General features: G+C 40.8%; 1 protein-coding gene across 7 annotated transcripts in view; it reads left to right on the top strand.

The window, feature by feature from the left end:
• The window catches only part of PHACTR1 (phosphatase and actin regulator 1), a 430,831-nt gene that overhangs the window by 172,517 nt on the left and 243,049 nt on the right, over positions 1 to 15,265 (top strand). Inside the window, exon 1 of one of the 7 annotated variants that reach the window (XM_074944875.1) lies at positions 8,488 to 8,597. The exons of 5 other annotated variants lie outside the window; for them this stretch is intronic. The gene's annotated coding sequence lies outside the window, so the exon portion shown is untranslated. Of the gene's footprint in view, positions 1 to 8,487; positions 8,598 to 8,972; positions 9,078 to 15,265 lie in introns of those variants that run through there. One more of the 7 variants, XM_074944874.1, reaches the window with a different exon arrangement.

The following is a 15,265-nucleotide window of genomic DNA, read 5'->3' as shown; positions in this document are numbered from 1 at the left end:
TGTCAAATTTGCAAATGAACTGAAGCTTAGCAGTTTCTCTTTGAAGTCTGGTCATAACGTTTTTTTGCTGCAGGATGGCTACCTTTCAATCTGCTGTTGTGTGTCCAGGGAGGTTGAAGTGTTCTCCTACAGGTTTTTGTATATTGCCATTCTTAATATCTGATTTGTGTCCATTTATCCTTTTACATAGGGACTGTCCAGTTTGGCCAATGTACATAGCAGAGGGGCATTGCTGGCACATGATGGCGTATTACATTGGTGGACATGCAGGTGAATGAACCGGTGATGGTGTGGCTGATCTGGTTAGGTCCTGTGATGGTGTCACCGGTATGTGACATGTGTGCAGATATGTGGCATCTAGATATGTGGGCAGAGTTGGCATCGAGGTTTGTTTCATGGATTGGTTCCTGAGTTAGAGTTACTATGGTGTGGTATGTAGTTGCTGGTGAGAATATGCTTCAGGTTGGCGGGTTGTCTGTTGGCGAGGACTGGCCTGCCTCCCAAGGCCTGTGAAAGTGAGGGATTGTTGTCCAGGATGCGTTGAAGATCACCGATGATGCGTTGGAGAGGTTTTAGCTGAGGACTGTATGTGATGGCCAGTGGAGTTCTGTTGGTTTCTTTCTTGGGCTTGTCTTGCAGCAGGAGGCTTCTGGGTACACATCTGGTTCTGTTGATCTGTTTCCTTATTTCCTCATGTGGGTATCGTAGTTTTGAGAATGCTTAGTGAAGATCTTGTAGGTGTTGGTCTCTGTCTGAGGGGTTGGAGCAAATGCAGTTGTACCTCAGCGCTTGGCTGTAGACAATGGATCATGTGGTGTGTCCGGGACGGAAGCTGGAGGCATGAAGGTAGGCATAGTGGTTGGTGGGTTTTCAGTATAGGGTGGTGTTAATGTGTAGTCACTTATTTGCACCGTGGTGTCTAGGAAGTGGACCTCCCATGTAGATTGGTCCAGGCTGAGGTTGATGGTGAGGTGGAAGCTATTGAAATCATGGTGGAATTCTTCCAGGGTTTCCTTCCCATGCGTCCAGATGATGAAGATGTCATCAATGTAGCATAGGTAGAGAAGGGGCGTGAGTGGACGAGAGCTGAGGAAGCGTTGTTCCAGGTCAACCATAAAAATGTTGGCATATTGTAGGGCCATTCGGGTGCCTATAGCGGTGCCACTGGTCTGGAGTTATATATTTTCACCAAATTTGAAATAATTGTGCGTGAGGATAAAGTCACAAAGCTCAGCAAACAGGTGTGCTGTGGCATCATCAGGGATACTGTTCCTGACAGCTTGTATTCCATCTGTGTGTGGGACGTTCATGTAGAGAGCCTCTACATCCATGGTGGCTAGGATGGTGTTTTCTGGAAGATCACCAATGCATTGTAGTTTTCTCAGGAAATCAGTGGTGTCACGGAGATAGCTGGGAGTGCTAGTTGCGTAGGGTCTGAGTAGAGAGTCCACATGTCCGGACAGTCCCGCAGTGAGAGTGCCAATGCCCAAGATGATGGGGCATCCAGGATTTCCAGGTTTGTGGATCTTGGGTAGTAGATAGAATAACCCTGGTCAGGGCTCTAAGGGTATGTTGATTTGTTCCTGTGTTAGTGTAGGGAGTGTCCTGAGTAGATGGTGTAGTTTCTTAGTGTATTCCTCAGTGGGATCTGAGGAAAGTGGCCTGTAGAATTTGGTATTGGAGAATTGTCTGGCAGCCTCCTTTTGGTAGTCACCCACAAAAGCTTATGCTCCAATACGTCTGTTAGTCTATAAGGTGCCACAGGAGTCTTTGCCGCTTTTACAGATCCAGACTAACACGGCTACCCCTCTGATATTAAAAATTTTACTTATCATTGTCATCGCCATCTAATTTAATTCTCTGAGCTGCTTCACCTCACCCTTAATTCTATTTTAAATATCCTTAATTGAAAATACAATCGATTTTCAGAACATACACATACACATTTTAATTCTTTTTTACCTCCTCCTCTTGGGTTCTCCTTTTTCCCCATCCCTTCATCTCCCCTGCTGCTCATTTCCATCAGCAGTCTCACACAGAGGAGCCGTTGTTTAGTACCAAACTGTTTTATGGGTAAAAGCATGTTTCTGCTAACTATAGAGAACTGGAATTGTACTCTCTAGTTCCTTATACAAAATTCCCTTTTCCTGTTTTCTTTCAAACAAACAGGGAAAAAGCCCTTCAGTTGAGAATGTGATGAACTATTTTAAAAGGATTTGAGTTATCTTTCTGTTTCAGATCCTTTGCAGAAGCCACTGAGGCTAAAGTGTTCACTACACTTCAGGTGACCCCGGGACCTAAGATCCATTTCAAATCAGACGCTGTTTTAGTCATGGTAAACAATCTATATACTCTCTGCTTTAGTTGTCTTTGACAGTTCGTACTGACCTCACAAGAAGCCAAGTCCTGCACACCTTACTCCCTTGCATAGTCCCAGACTTAATGAGACTATTTACTGGAGTACGGCAAGAAGGATTTGACCTAGGATTTTTTACATATGCTATCACAGGACTTCCATGATAGAAGAGAAGAACAAGCTGGTCTATGTTTAGCATAGTCTATGCTGGTCTATGTTTATTCGTTGTTAGCCTTATGTGGATTTTCTCTAACTTCCTCTCCTTACAAAGAGCTTTAGTTAAGCAGCTCAGAGATTTTACTTAGGGATAAAGAAGCTTACTCACTAAAGATACCAGGCTAAAGCAGTGGACCCATAAAGGGGAAAATCTGGTTCCCAGCAACTAGACAGCATAACTAGTCTGGGCACTGGAGGTCTCCATGGGAATAAAGGAAGGAATCCTTCTTTATAAACCTGGAGTTGCTTCACTGTCATCTCTCTAGCCCTGAGGCTGCAGCCTCCGTGCTCCATGCCAGTTGGCAATGGATCCACATAGTGGTGAATCAAGCAGCTCTACCTCCACGTAGCCCCATGATATCCAAGATTCTTATTCCCTGCACAGCCTTCTCAAAGTCTTCCCTTTCCCCACCAGACAGCAGAATGACTCTGATTCTGATGCATGCGAGTCTCTCCATCCCCATTGGAAAGGATGAAGAATTTGTCCTAAAATGGATAATCATGTGGTTTTAAAGTCTGATGAGGTATTTGTACTGGATTTGACAGTGCTTGACATATGGTTAGGCATGTATTCTGTGTGTTCTTGTACAGAAACACACATGCACAAGTCATGGGCCAAATCCATCCCTAGTCTAAGCAAGTTCATTGACTGCAGGTCATGTGGTAGTGTCCATTCCCTGAGTGGATGACTGAAACTTTTAAAACTGGAGAATAGTGCAAGAAAGAATAATATCCTTCCAGTCTGAATTTTTCAGATGAATAGTCATTTGTACTTATGTAACATGAGAAATATTTATTATATTATTTCTATTACAATAGTGCCAAGGAGTTAATTGTGAATGGGGTCCAGTGTGCTAGGCACTGTACAAACAGAGAATAGGAGAGATTCCCTGCCCTGAAGAACTAAATATATAAAGAGCTATATATTGCTAGAACAGGAATGAACTTTTAGAGTGGGATCTCTTTATATAAAGAGTTAATAATGACCCCAAGATTTGGAGCTAGGACTTCTGAGCTATGATCACTACTTGTTGACTTTTTGTCTTTGTGACTTGGGCCAAGACACTTAACCATTCCACCTCATTTTGCTTATAAAGTGGGAATAATAATACCCATGTGCCTCAAAAGAGTGTTGTGAGGATTAATTGGTTTCTGAGTGTTAGGTGCTTTGAAAATGAAAAGGGCTGTATTAGTGTGAAGTATTATTATGGCTGTTAACAGGCCTAAAGGAGTGCAATGATTCATCTTTGTGCGGTGAAATTTTTAAACAGTGCAATGACATCTTAAAAATCTATATGCTGAGGCCTATGGGTTTGGTTTTTTTTAAGTACATCTAAGTTGTATGTGCAAAACATACAATTACATTGGCCTCGTGGGTAAGTTATACATGGAATTACAGTAGAAACAAACTGCACACTTAGTTACCCATTTTGTGTGCTCAGCTTAGGCACACATTTCTGAAAATGTAACCCTCTCATTAAACAACTCTCAGAGGTGCTTCATTGCTTTGTGATATTGAATCAAATTCAATCTTAGTGTAACTCCATTTGTGTCATTCAAGTTTTTCCAGGAATTAATTTGTTCTGTTATTTCTAGGGTAGTTGGAAGTAGACCTTGTCAGATTGCATGAAGAAAAGGAGAGTATCATTCATTTATAGGAAGAAGATGGAGTAACATTTTAATTGGCTTGTGTTACTGAAGTATTGCATTAAAAAAGACTGTCTAGTGAACTTAAGGCAAAACATTGATCTATATGGTTAACTTGGTTAGAAATTGTAACTGACACTAGTGTTCTTGTCTACTGTCCACATTGATCAGACTTAGCATCTTCCATGTTTCTGATGAAGTGGGTTTTACTTTTCACATCTGTCCCCATGCTGCAGGAGGAACAGACAGTTGGTCGGGACACAGTGTGCTAAATTCAGTAAAGCCAGTGGCATCACTCCAAGAATGAATGTTGCCTAAAATGTCCAGTTCCTCTATTCTGTATTGCCAACTCTCACAATTTTACCGTGACTCTCACAATATTTTGCATTTTTCTTAAAGCTCCAGCTCCTGATGGTTACATAAGAATCTCAGCTTTGAGGGCTCAGAGAGTGTTAAAATACATTTCTAGCACTGTTGGTTGCAAACTGAAGTTAGAAAATGTGACTCAAGTGCACCCTAACGTCTCAGAATTCAGGAGGCAAATAAAATAGCCTTCACATTTATTATGTTTTTAAAATGTCATGATTTTTAAACCAATCTAATGATTTTTGAATATTTGGGTTTGTCAATGCTGATGACAGAAAATGTGTAATTATTCTGTAGCAGTGGAGTGTTGTCAAGAGAGTCTCCCCTGCACTCCCAAACCAGAGTAGCAACTTAGATAAATGTGTGGCATTGAAAATAGGTTTGAGATGAGAACTTCTGAGTTGTGACTAGCTGCTTCCCTATCTAGTAGAGTAATAGATAATATACTTGTTAAGATGAAACTGAACTGCTGACATTGTGTCAGACCATCTAAAATGTGCATGAAAAGACTTTTTCATTGGACCACCATCTGTTGGTGAGAGAGACAAGCTTCTGAGCAACACAGCGCTCTTCCCCCAGTCTGGGAAAGGTACTCGGAGTTTCGCAGCTAAATACAAGGTTGAACAGATAGATTAGCATAAAAGTAGTTAGAACATATTCTAAGGTGGGGTAGTCAATAGGCAGCCCATGGGCCAAATACAGACCGCCAGACGCTTTTGAATGCTTTTATCGTTATTGTTATTTTTATATTATTGTCTCTGGAGTCTGGACCATGACCAAAAATTTGGACCTTGACAAAAATAATTACCTCTGTTCTAAGGGACCATTCAAGGTGAAGTGACCTTGATTTAGCTGTGACACTATGAGTTTAATTGCATTGTGCAGTAAAGCAAGATACAAGGTTTCAGTATACAGTAGAGCTGAGCAAAATTTTTTGGATGAATAGTTTATTCATCAAAAAATGCAGGTTCAGGTTGACCAAAACTATTTGTGAATTCATGTTGAGTTAGTCAAATAGTGTCAACCAAACCAAAAACATTGAAACCTTGTGGTAATGTCAAAACAAAACATTAGGCATTTTGACAAAAGGAAAGGAAAAATAGATTTACAAAAGAGGAGGAGATGGTGCAGCAGCCATATCCCTTAGAGGCTTCATCCCAGTGGTGAGGGCACTCATCTGAAATGTGGAAGACCCAGGTTCATGCCCCATCTCTGTCTCATGTGGAAATATGATTTGAACTTACATCTGCCACATTGCAAAGGACTGCCCTAACCACTTGGTTATGGGAGATTCTGGTGTGGTGTTGTTTCTATCTCTCCTCTTGAAGCTGTTTTGTTTTTTATAAATAATTATATAGTCATTGGAGCAGGGACTTGAACTTGGGTCTACGATATGTGTATCCTAACTACAAGGATGTAGCATCATTCTCGCTGTCTTTCTCTGGCCTGGTGACTACTCACTGTCATTCACAGTGGCAAGTCATAGTCATTCACCATGACAATGAATGGTCATTGGGCCAGGGATGAACACAAAATACCTGGTTCCCCACTGCCTTGTACCTTTTGTCAGTAATTTACACCTGCATGAAGTGGGTGTAAAATCTATGTATCAATCTTAGGGGTTTATACTGCCACCTATCACTTCAGGCACCTTCCATGTAAAAACAAAAGCAATAGCAAAGACTCTAGTGGATTTCATGGGGTCTCTGAGTAAATGCTTTGCCTGGGGTAAGATTTGTTGTTAATTCTTTTTTTTTTTTTTATTCACCTCTCTTTCTTGCTTAGTAGGGATTTATTGGGTGGAAGAGGGTGGAAGTGGCATGAGTGTCATTCTCAAGGTGGGGAAAGGCTTTTGTAAAGAGGGAAGTGTTGCAGTGTTTCTTAAAGATAATCAGACTCTAGAATAGATTCACCTGATCTTCTCTGGAAGTTTGTTGCACAGCCAGCTCCCTCAATTGAAAATGCTACCAGCTCAGAATGAACAAAACAGCAATGTGAGTGGTGAGGTTATGCATCCACCTTATTCCCAGTAATTCCACTTTTTTGTTGCATTTTGTTTTTTATGATTTTCAGTTGTTCATTAGCTAACTTCTCAGCAGGGGCTGAAGATACATAATGGCTTATAAACTTTCAGAATGGTGCAGTTTAAGGAAAGATTTGGAGGAGAGAGTTCTCCAGCTGGATCTAGTAAGAAGAGAGTGTTTCAGGTGAGAAGAAAGCCTGGAGATGAAAATGAAGAAAAGACATGAGGGAACTGATTTTTACCTATGGGATTGTACAGCACCTACTATAATGGGGCTCCAGTCCTTGTCTGGGGCACTACTGCAGTACAAATAATAATAATAATTAATGATAATAATAAGTAGGAGCTAGGGCCTTGAATTCAAAGCTAAAGAGCTTATTATTATTATTTTATTATTATTATTATAATATACTATTGTTATTTATTAGTATAAATTTGATTTGAGAACTTTGGGGGAATCCCATGAAAGGATCTGGAGAAAGAAAGGGACAAATTAAATTAAGCAGGGCGGTCTATGAATCAGTAAAATGTAATCCATTAGTCAGATCAAATAGATAAAAGTCAATCAATGAAGTAAATCCAGGAACAGATAAAATAGTATAACCCATTAGCTGAAAGCATTTGGAAATAAATGGCCAGCAATCAATCAGTTGAAATAAACAAGGCATCAAACAGTCAAATGGGGCAACATATGAAGTAGTCCAAGCATAATGGTACCATCAGTGGAAGGGCGGAAGTGACAGCTTTCTCCTTTACACCAGGCCTGTTGGCAGGACAGCACCTTGAGTTGTGTCTTAACCAAAGTACTGGCTCAGATCCACCACTCCTCCTGGCCAAACTGAAGAAGTTCAAATCCAAATCCCTATTTTTGCTCCAGGCCTGTCACTGTAATGGGACAAACCAAAGCCCAGATTCTAAATGTTCCTGACCCATCTGTAGAAAGGCCAAATGTTTCTGTGGTATATTTATTTGTGTTTATAAGTAGCTCCATGTTATAGAGTAATATGGCTATGTTCTGTGTGACATTTTCCATTGTATTATATAGTAGAGAAGGGCCTGATCCAAAACCTAAGATTCACACACTTCCTTTGGAGAAGTGTTGATCTGGATCTGACTTTCATGACTAATCCCTGTTTGTATAAACACCTGAATCAACCCCTTTGGATTGGAACAGCCCTAACTCTGGAGAAGGGCTTACCTGGATCCAGATCTGCATCTGAATTTTACAGCTAGGACTTATCTCTAGATTATAGTCACTGGAACTTTCCCGCCCCCCGATATAGGTAGTTAACCCATATACATAAGTGACGTCTTCTGATACCTGGAGCCCTTTCCCCTAAAGGAACTGTTGGTAGCCAGTTTGGCTACTCCTTCGGAGGTCCTTGTGCTACTTGACTCCCTTCTTATTCAGGTAGGGATGTTGAACTACAGCAGAGCCCTCCTTGATGTCCTGTGTAACAGCAAACTCACATAAACATGCATGCTAGAGACACACGCTCCTGATTAGAGAGAGCATGGATTTCCATGTCATCTGCTCTTGCTTGTTTCTCTCTTCATGGGTGTGATTTCCAAATCAAAACCCTGAATAGCCTTAGCACAGTTTGAATTATATAATTGTGCTGCTGAGAGTCACATGACTTGCTGTCTGAGTAATTCCCTGCAGAAGGAGACAAGCTGCATGTTAAAAAGCTCAACAAATAGTGTTTAAAACAAAAAGTATATAGCATAGAATTTCCATAGTACTTCATTTGAAATTGTCTACTGCTGCAACAGCCACATGTATTTCTGGTTCAAAGCTTAGGGATTTGATAGGGAGAGGACTAGTGGCGATCAGAGGTGGGGGAGGGTGTATTAGCTGGACCTGTGGTTTGTTTTCTGCTCCCTTCAATAACAACCTCTGCCTTCAAAACTGGGTGCATCCGATGTTGAACAAAATGAGTGGCTCACTGGAGACCTCAACAAGGAGGTAGGAATCATTGCCTTGTGGAGGTAAGAAGCAATCACATTCCTAATAGTCTGTGATCTAAAACCCATTATTACTTTTCTGTGACTGTGTAAGATAGAAGAAGAGAGAGTAAACGGCTGACACCTCTGTAAACTGGCAGGGGTCTGCAGAAGATATATTTATAGGTTAACGTAAGGGGGAGGAGGAAGAGGTGCAAACTGAATGTAACCTTTTATTATCACATAAATGCCTTGGTGCTGTTTGCAGGACTGTTAATTGGATTGATTATTCTGAACTCTCTATCTCCCTTTCACATGTGAGTTGGCCAGTGAATTGTAACTTGTTGCAACTAGCTGAATCAGAAGGAGAAGGGGCTGTCTGGCACTGCAAGGCTGGGGGGGGGGGGGGAGTGTATTTTCAGACCACAACACTTAAAGAGACTGTTGCTCAGTTTCAGAAGGCATAGCTGTTGCAGAGAGAGAGAGAGGCAGGAAGCGTGAAAGCAGCTTTGTGATCTCTAACAGGTAGGCAAGAGCATAAACCATATGTTTGTTCCTGGATATTCTTCTTTCTCAAAGAACTGGTAATATAGATCTATATATATTGTTTGGGTTTGTGTTCATTAGACATGGTTGATGATAGCAGGAGCATGTGTATGCCCAAAAGCCAGTGTGTGAATGAGAGATCTCAAGCTCTTCTGAAAATCAGTGAGGTATCTGGGATTTGCAGACTAGGGGGGATTCACTTGCAAATCCTGCTGCAATTGAGACATGTGATCACTGCAGGTCCACAGCACGTGATTGTTTGAGGAACCCAAAAAAGTTAATTTAGAAGACCTAAAAAGCCTAGGAGTTACCTTCCTGAGCACCCTCTGTTGCAAACGAGGGAGAGAGCTAGAAAAAGCTGAGAGAGGGAATTTGATCTTCTCTGTTGATTTTCCCCCTTTGATCCAGTTGCTGATATGTGAAAAGAATAATTGAATTGTCCCACCATGTGGTAGCTATTACAACAAATCCCTGTGCACATATATGCAAAGTGGGCAAGCCCAAAACCAGGGGTTTGGGGGGAAAAGGCTTGCTCTTGTTGTGTTTGGTTATTCTCTGTTATACAGGTATGTTGAAATATAGCAACTTTCAGACTGAAAGAAGGGATTAGGTGGAATTAACATTTTAGATTGGAAAGAAAACATGTAAGCACAAGCATTGGTTAGGAGGTAAGGAGGGCAATATGTCTATAATCACTATTTTTAGAGGCTATGAAATGCATAACAACCTGTTGCTCTTTTGTAATCCTTTCCTTCCTAAGAATGCAAACGTTAATTGAGCTTCCTAATGCATCTGTGAGGTAGGCATTAGTATTCCTGTTTTTTCAGGTGGGGACATTGAGGCACAGAGTTTGTGGGTTCATTTCTGCCACAAGTCTAACTGTGCCAGAACATGGTTAGGGGTATTTGTGTTGGCAGTTTTTGGAGGACAATATGTTTATAGAGCTGTGTGACAGCCTAAGCCTTAATACAGTGATTTAGACTGTAGCACCATGCTATACTCCGATTCCTGAATTCACACTATGGGCAAAATAAAGGGTTAGAACATAGTTATGTATGCCAGACAACTACAGAGTGAAATAGTAAAATGTATATTGTAGACGGGCCGTGACCGAGATCAAACTAGTTTGTAGCACAGCTTGGAACAGCCTTGTGCTTTAACCATTCAACTGTTTCAATTAGACAAAATAGCTCCCTTTTTTCTTTTTCTCCCTTGGCATGAAAAAATGTTATATGTTAACTTGGGTAATTACATTCTGCTTACCTAAAATTCCTAGTGTAGTTTCAACTGGTTATAGTGTTATGTTGTAGATTTGCTGTGTGGAAATCTTCTGCACTAGAGAAGGCAGCGAGTGTTTCAGCAGTAGGGGATGTAATCCCTGAACTGTATATATAGTAGTTTGTAAATCTATGAATCAGCATTTTGGGATCTCTATATAAAACGTACTACATGAATGTCAGCCTACTTTTAACAACGATATCGTTCACAGTGCTCTAGATTACAGGTTGGTAAGCACTTGCTTTATTTACTGAATTTCTGTTTTCTAAGTCTGCTGTCAGTGGAGAGATTTATGGTAAAAAGGTAATATGTACGTACACACGCTATCAGATCTGTGGCTCCCATTGTACAGGAGATGCATGTTTCACACAACAGATGTGATTACAGTGATCAGCTTCTGCCAGCCTTGCTCATTTTGAGCAGTACAGTATCTTACTCACGACCCAAAGATTCCCAGGGACACAGAGCCAGGCCCTATGTATATATATTGACTACATTGGGTGCTAGGGCTAGAAACTCTGGTCTGTCAGCTCCAAAATGCAGGCCTGTACTACTTGAGCTAAAGAAGAAATTTCATAGTATTGATATTGGTATCTGCAGCCACTAGAGAGCATCACCACTCACTATTTTATATGCACAAAGCCAGTGAATTATATCACCTTCCAATATAATCTCCCAAGGCAGATACATTTGGCCAGACTGAACCCTTGTATAAATCCACTGATTTTGACAGAGTTACAGTAGGGATCTGTTTGGTCAAATATGGTCACAGTGATAGCCGGTACTGTTAGATATAGATATCTAATAGTATGTTAATAAAATATCTGTTGAAGGACAAAAATAAAAATAAAAAATCCACCAGTTTCCGTAAAAAATGCTCACCTCTCCAAGAAATAGAAATTGAAGACAATGATATGTTTGGTGTTTATCTGTCTACTGCCATGCAGTGCACCCATTGATGACCGTGAGAGTTATGTGTAGATAGGCTGGGGAGTACCTACCCATTCATTTTTATGAGTGGTGGTCAGACTGACAATAGATTAACCCATCAATCTCTCTGTAAGAACCATCATGCTCTGTGGATAAACATCTGCACATTAGAACTTCTCCGTGGAGACTGGATGTGATACACAATGATGACTCTGAATGATCTGGTACAATCTTTCATTTCATGCATTGATCAGATAAATAATATTGACTCCAAAAAAATAATTATGGTCAAATAAGGGTGACTTTTCAACAGACTAAAACGTATCTGATTTGGCCTTGACCTATAGTAATAGATGGTAACAGGTTATATCAGTAGTTTGAATGAATACAGAAGCTGTGAAACTAATTTAAGCATAAAGATTTTCTTTTTGCGAATACAGACTAACACAGCTGCTACTCTGAAACCTGTAATTTAAGCATGAAAATCGAGGCTAATTCTCCAACCTTACCTGTGAGTTTGACTGGCTTGGTAGTACTCTTGCCCCTGGATCAATCACCTAGATTTTACCCAAAGTTTTTGCAATAGAGCTATGCAAAATGTTTACAATAAACCCTGACACCACATGAAACTTGCCTGGTTTCTAGTTTTCTTACAAGCTCATACCTCAACTCACATTCGTTAAATTGTTCACAAAATGTGAGACTTTGTCATTGTTCTGCTTTTTTTGTTGTTGTTTTTGTTTCATTGTACATTCTTTCTTACATTTCATACATTTATTGTTTCTAAAGGAAAAAAATATTTCAAGCTACACTCTGGGGCCTTTAAAATTCCTTCTGTTCAACATGAAGGGAGCAGCTTTTTAAGAGAATCTCAGTATTATATAATAGCTTTCATCCTGCAGAGCAGGAAATCTTTCAGGACAGGTAGAATTTTAAACAGCCAGGGTTTCTGCAATCTGAAAATGAATGTTCTTGTTTTGAAAGTAATTCTTGTCCTGCTTCTATGATTACTAGGAGAATAACATAAACTATGATTCTAACAATTACAAAAAAAATGCAGCCACCCAGAACTCATATTGTATCAAAGCAAAATGGAACACGATTCTCAAATGTTTCCAGTTTTTTCTATATATAGAACCCGCATTCTTCAAGGTGGTTCCATTTTGGGCAAAACAGTTTTCTGCCATAATTATTTTCCTGCGTATCTGAACTCACTTTTGAGAAACCCAGGACCAGTTTCGGGTTTTACATCAAAGTCGTGCAAAATTCTGCATAGGTTTAACACAAAAATAGGTGAAACTCAACAACAGTTTGAAAGCTTTGAGATTTTCACTCTTCCAAGCTCTGAGATCTTGATCCAACTGAGGTTCATCTGTGTAAACCTAGGTGGATAGAACTAATTATCATGTTTCCATTAACCTCTATGAAATAAAACTGCCAAGTTTTGCCCAGGTCTCCACAGCCATGTCTTCCTAGGGAGGAGCTGTGTTGTCAAAAGCACATTTCATTTTATGACATGTAATAATGATTTGCCTTTAAAAAAAAAAAAATTCTCCTCTTTTGCCCACAATGGCTAGAATTCAGATTTGAGTGTCTGGGTTTAACTCAATTCCAAAATGTACTTAAGCATGCAGCTTTTGTTTTTCAATAGAATATAGCCACTTACAGCTGTAATGCAAAGCACTTTAGAAAATATCAGCCCATGATTATGATTTCCTACTGAGAAAGTGGGAGTCGCACAGATATCCTTTGCTTGTTAGCAACATTGTGGTAGGTCTTGGCGCAAGCTAATTTCTGGTGTGGTTCTATCACTGGAGTCATTAGAAGTGTACCAGGGATGAACTTGTCCCCCTCTTTATACCTTTCTCACCTTTTGCTTTAATGAAGTGCAGTGAATTTTAAACTTTACCAGGAACTGTGTTCTACAAGTCTGTAATAGAAAGTATCTGCAGATTAATCAGGCTGCAGTGTTTAACATTAAATTTGCTTATTACAAATGACTGGTATGTCATGGTAATGAGTTTTCCTCCAGTTTTACAGCCTGAATCTTGCTGATACGTACAACCAGGGTTTTTGGTGGTATATTACATTCACCCATTCTTTACTAACCTGTTCTTAAGTCATTTGGGTGAAAAACGGTGACCACCTACTGACCTTTTGCCGTTTGATAAGCTCCCTTTGAACAAGTGAATGAGAGGGACAGGGAGGGATGGGTTGAAGCACGCTTTATTCATACAGTAGACTCAGTGCCTGGGTACTTAATTATGGAAAACCAAAGAGTGGGAGAATCCTAACAACACTGCTAAATTTTCACTAAATAGCCCAAGTATAAAATGAGAGGCAAGATGGGTGAGGTAATTTCTTTTATTGCACCAGCTTCCCTTGGTGAGAGAGAGCAGCTTTCTGAGTTTACACAAAGTTGCACAGGAGGAGAGAGAGAGAGAGCGCTCTGGGTAAACTCAAAAGCTTGTCTCTCTCACCAACAGAAGTTGGTCCAATAAAAGATATTACCTCACCCACTTTGTCTCTGTAATATCCTGGGACCAACACGGCTAGAACAACACTCCAAGTATAAAATAGCAGATTAGAAAGAAGAACAAAAGATAAGTAAGCCATTTGGGAGTTAAAGAAACAGTAGTGTTCCCCCTCTGCCCCCGCCATATTTTTGTCATTAATAGAAACACATGTTATGGATGAAGAGATCTGTATGATACAGTTGACCAGCTCTACTCTATCCCTTGCCCAAAGGCAGAAATAATCCAGTCAGTAGAGACTCTATGTGGATAAATAGTATCTCCCTCTCAGTGGATACTTCCCAGTCTTAAAATTAGTTACAGGATTTAGAGAAGATCCCTAGTCAAAGTTCAGGGCTCTCCGGGTATTCCATTTGGGAGTAGAAATTGGCGGTAGCCAGGGTATTTCTTTGCACTCTTATTTATTTAAAAGGAATGTACAGAGTCCTGTGTCTCTGAATGCAGAAGGAACCAGGGAAAAAAAGGAGCAGTACCAGGTCCCTAAGCTTCTTTACCAAACACCAGATCCAAAAGCTTTCTTGTCTTTAGCTTTTTCCAGAGCCACACTGTCCTAAGCTACAAGCTCCTGCTTCAGTTTTTTCTTGCCTCTTTTCCTCTGCCCCTCTCTTTGTTCTTGTCTGTGACCTCAGTATCTGGGTGTTTTCTCACACCCCTACCCAAAACAATATTCAGCCCAAAAGCTCCTTGGATGGTTCACACACTCCTTTTGTCTCTAGGTGGGGGTTAGGTGTGAACTCACCCTTCAAATAACATATCAACCTCAATGCGTTTTAACCCAATCCATAACAAAGTTTTATCCAGCTCATAATAATACATATAATGAAATTATGATCCCTGCTCCAAAGAGCTTACAAGCTGAGTAATACGGCAAGCCTTCTCATGCTGTCCCTCCCAGTGGTGTGACTTGGAGAGACCACTGATCTGGTCTACACTGAAAACTTCATTGGCATGGCTACTGTAATGGATCCATATATCCAGTGCTCTTGAATGGCTCTGGAATAATGCCTGTGAGGACCCCCTTCAGTGTGTCAACCCCCTTAGGGTCACACTGTTCCTGCCTGGGGTAAGCCTCTTGGTTTCACCTCCTCCTGGGACTGAACAACGGAACCTTCAGCGCCCCTGCTTTGCCCCATGACCTCCCCTCAGCCAGTCCACCTGAATTGGACAACTGGGGAAGACTTACACACTCAAAGGGAGCAATGGCCCCCCAGCTTCCTGACTCTGGAGTGGCTTGCGGTCAGCGTTGTAAAAATAGAAGGATTTATTAGATGTCTGGAACACAGTGTAAAAAGCCCTTAGGTTAACATAGAGAGCAGAAACTTACAGCAAAGTCCATCTGGGTCGGTCCTAAGCCCAGAGCTCTCTCTGATTCCCCCCCTCCCCCCCAAGCCCCAGTCCAGAAGAGTGTCATGCTTTCAGCGGCCC

Source organism: Natator depressus, chromosome 2 (assembly GCF_965152275.1).
Source record: "Natator depressus isolate rNatDep1 chromosome 2, rNatDep2.hap1, whole genome shotgun sequence".
Classification (NCBI taxonomy): domain Eukaryota; kingdom Metazoa; phylum Chordata; order Testudines; family Cheloniidae; genus Natator; species Natator depressus.
The sequence above is the reverse complement of the archived record's forward strand: the minus strand, read 5'-3'. Positions and strand labels throughout refer to the sequence as shown.